Below are 3,595 nucleotides of genomic sequence, written 5' to 3'. Positions count from 1 at the left end.
TAAACTATTTTGCTTAAAAAGGAAAAAGAGCGGGGTGGGGGGTAGCGGGATTGAGCCACAAGCCCCCCACTTTTAGGAGGAGAGAGGCTGTGTGCATGCGCACTGGGCTACCCTCAGCTGGGAAAACAACGAGATGCCCAGATCCTCCCCTGGGAGTCTGCCCTCCCGCCCAGGGGCCTGCTCCCTGGTGCTGAACATCCTCTCCCCTGCCCCCTTCTCCCCTGCCCCCTTCTCCCCTGTTCCCCCTTCTCCTCTGCCCCATTCTCCCCTCCCACTTCTCCCCGTCCATCCCCCTTCTCCCCTGCCCCCTTCTCCCCTGTCCCCTTCTCCCCTGTTCCCTTCTCCCCTGTCCCCCCTTCTCCCCTGCCCCCTTCTCCCCTGTCCCCCCTTCTCCCCTGCCCCCTTCTCCCCTTCCCCTTCTCCCCTGCCTCCTTCTCCCCTGCCCCCTTCTCCCCTGTCCCCTTCTCCCCTGTCCCCCCTTCTCCCCTGCCCCCTTCTCCCCGTCCCCCCTTCTCCCCTGCCCCCTTTTCCCCTGCCCCCTTCTCCCCTGTTCCCCCTTCTCCCCTGCCCCCTTCTCCCCTCCCCCTTCTCCTCTGCCCCCTTCTCCCCTCCCCCTTCTCCCTCCCCTCCTTGCCCAGTCAATGGAGTCCTTTGTGGGAGTGCTCCCTGTCTGGGGTTCTCTTCACGTAGCCCAGATGAGTCCCGGCGGGCTCTCAGCTCCCTCCTTGCCTGGCCGTCTCCACATGTCCCCGGGGTCACACCGTGAGGCCCTTGTCCCTGCCTCCCCAGCCCCCACTGCCCAGGGCGGACTGAGCCTCTATGACTCCTGGACGGGCCTCTCCGAGGCGTCCGTCACCTATCGGGACAGGAGCTGGGGGGAGCCTTCCCCCTCTGCCCACCACGGCCTGGCCGCGTCCCACGCTGCCCACCGGGGTCAGTGGGATCACCTGGGGGCGAGCAGGCCTGGCCGCCCGTCAGGGCCTAGGGAAGCACGGCCCACCTGTCTGGCGTCCCGTATCAGTCAGCCACGACGCAACACAAGAGAAAGGGCCCTGTGTGAATAGCATGTGTCGGGGAAGACACGAGCAGCAGCTCTCGTTACTAATTATCACAATCAGCAAAGTCGTTTCTCTCCAATACTGCCTTCCGTGGGTTCTAAAAATAAAGCCCGTATTTCATGGCTTCTCGGCCTGCCAATGAGATGCCGCAGTACCACTATGATGTAAGGTCTGGGAAGACCAGCGGGCTGGCATCTGCCGGGGACACACCAACCCTCACTCCCAGAACCGCTGGCTCCTGCCCAGACGGGGCTTCTCAGTGAGCAACCTCCTGGTCCTCTTCCCCGGGGGGCGCGTGGGACCCTCTAAGAGATTCTCTCATCCTCTGGCTCTCGTGTGTGGCTGGGACCGGGATGCAGCTGACCACCATGGAGTGCCCAGGGCAGCTCTCCGTGGCCGGCAGTCGGATGATCCTCTTGCCCAGAGGACCGCTGGCATAGTTGGCTCTGCTGTCCCCTTCTGGTTTCTGGGCCTTTCATTTCCGAGGACCATTGACCCCAGGCACAGGGCCCCTCTGCGTGCTTATATGCACACGTGAGAACTCGAACCAGGCCTTTCAGGAGCCGCCGTGAATAGGAGCAATGATTTATTTCGATAAATTAACCTCAGCTCTGCACAAGCCTTTATTTCTCCTGCTCGCGTATAAAACCAGAAAATGCACTTAGCTACATTCTGCATTTTAATTATCCTTTCAGAGGTTTTAGCTGTTATGAATTAAGAAGCAGTAAAATCAAATTGATTTTGCCATATATGCTGAAATACGCGTGGCTTAATGTGTCGTATAATTAGAGACCATCGAATCAGCTATAGAAATTTCTGAGGCAACAAACCTCTCACACACACCGATCTGATCCCCCTTTCTCTCAGATCATCACTCCGAGCCCCGCATTCAGCGAGAAGTGAGGTGGGGAGCTGCCTGCTGCTCTTTCAACCGGGACCTCGGGAGTAAGAGTGCCGGGCCCTTCCTGGATCCTCTCGGCCCAAAACACATCTGCCTTGATGTCCCTGAACTTTGGGAGCGTGAGTCAGAAATCTGGGCTGAGTCACGAGAACCCAAAGTCAAAGGGATTTCTGGCCCTTCCCTGGCTGTCACGTGACGTCACGCGGTGACGGTGAAAGGGGCTTGAGGGCGTTGGCTTGGAGACACTCTGGCATCTGAGGGCGAGTCAGCTCACATGCAGCCGTCGCTCACCTGCCCTTTGGGGGTGGACGAAGTCTTCACTGCTCTAGTTGCGCTGTAAATAGCCCTCACACAGGGGGCGCCAGCGAGGGGCAGCTGGGAGAGTCCGGTGCAGGTCTGCTGCTGCAGGCTGGACCCTGCTCAGTCTTCTGACGCCCGTGCGACCCACAATGTCCTCCCCACTCCTTGTCTTTGCTGCTGGTTGCTGGGACACTTGCTTTGACCAGTGGCTTTTAGCAGCGAAAGCAGGAAGGGCCTTCGCAGACCAGCTCTTCCTGCACGTCCGTTGCTGGGGGCTCCCCCAGGTCGGCCTGAGATCAGCGGCAAAGAGAGACACGGAGGCCAGTGCTGCCTGACGCCCCGCCGGCCAGCAGCCAGCTCCCAGGGGCCAGCCCCGCTGAGGCCAGCAGGAAGTAGAGCCCAGTGAGAACAGCCTCGCCCTCCCAGCCCCTCCGACAAGATGACCGGAGCGCCAAGCCTTTGGGGGTGTCTGTCCTACAGAAACCCAGCCTGGGAGCTATCAGGACGCCTTTGTCCAGGGCACTCAGTCCCCAACACCCCAGAGGCTGTGCTCAGGGGCCAGGCTCTCCTCTGAAATCATCCCGTAGTTTTGTTCTGGAATATGGGGCATCCCCCCGCCCAGGTGGAAGAACAGGAGTTCTCCTGCCAGAGTGACCTGTCCCTCTGATTGGGGCGGGGGGCCCTCCAAAGCACGCTCGCCTGTCCTGCCCGGGAATCTGACTTCCAGAGCCATGTAAGGCCTGGATGGCTCTTAGAGAAAGACTCCGGACTCCAGCAGGACGTCCCGCTGCCCGGATGAGTGCCCAGCGAGTTCCCGAGTGAGTGACCTACCTCTTGTTCCCGGATGCCAAGTTTGGGGTGAGCCACTAAGGCTGGACTCAGAGACACAGTGTCAACAAGATCCACAGATCCGGCCGTGACTGGGTTCTGGGCCCAGGGCCGGTGAGAGGAGCACTCTGCATCTCCTGCTGCTTCGAACCCGCACCCGGGGTCAGAGCCGACCTGCAGGCAGAGTGTGCAATATCGCATGCAGCCAACCTGGGTTCAACCCCCTGCGTCCCATAGGGTCCTTGGAGCACCACCAGGAGTGATGCCCGAGGCAGACACAGGAGCACACAAGCACGGCCAGGTGTGGCTCAAAGGCAAAAGCAACAAGACAAACCACAAACAAACCAGCCTGGACCCGGGCAGCAGGGCAGGGCTGGGCTCCGCGTCCTTCCCGGGGGCCGTGGGGCGGTTTCCTTCCCTGGACGGCAGCGCAGTCTCTTCCTGCCGCTGCCCGGTTCAGGACCCCCGGGTGTCGGCCCTCCAGACAGTCACCACCTTTCCTGGGGAG

The sequence above is a fragment of the Sorex araneus genome, chromosome 11 (assembly GCF_027595985.1).
Source record: "Sorex araneus isolate mSorAra2 chromosome 11, mSorAra2.pri, whole genome shotgun sequence".
Lineage (NCBI taxonomy): Eukaryota > Metazoa > Chordata > Mammalia > Eulipotyphla > Soricidae > Sorex > Sorex araneus.
The sequence above is the reverse complement of the archived record's forward strand: the minus strand, read 5'-3'. Positions refer to the sequence as shown.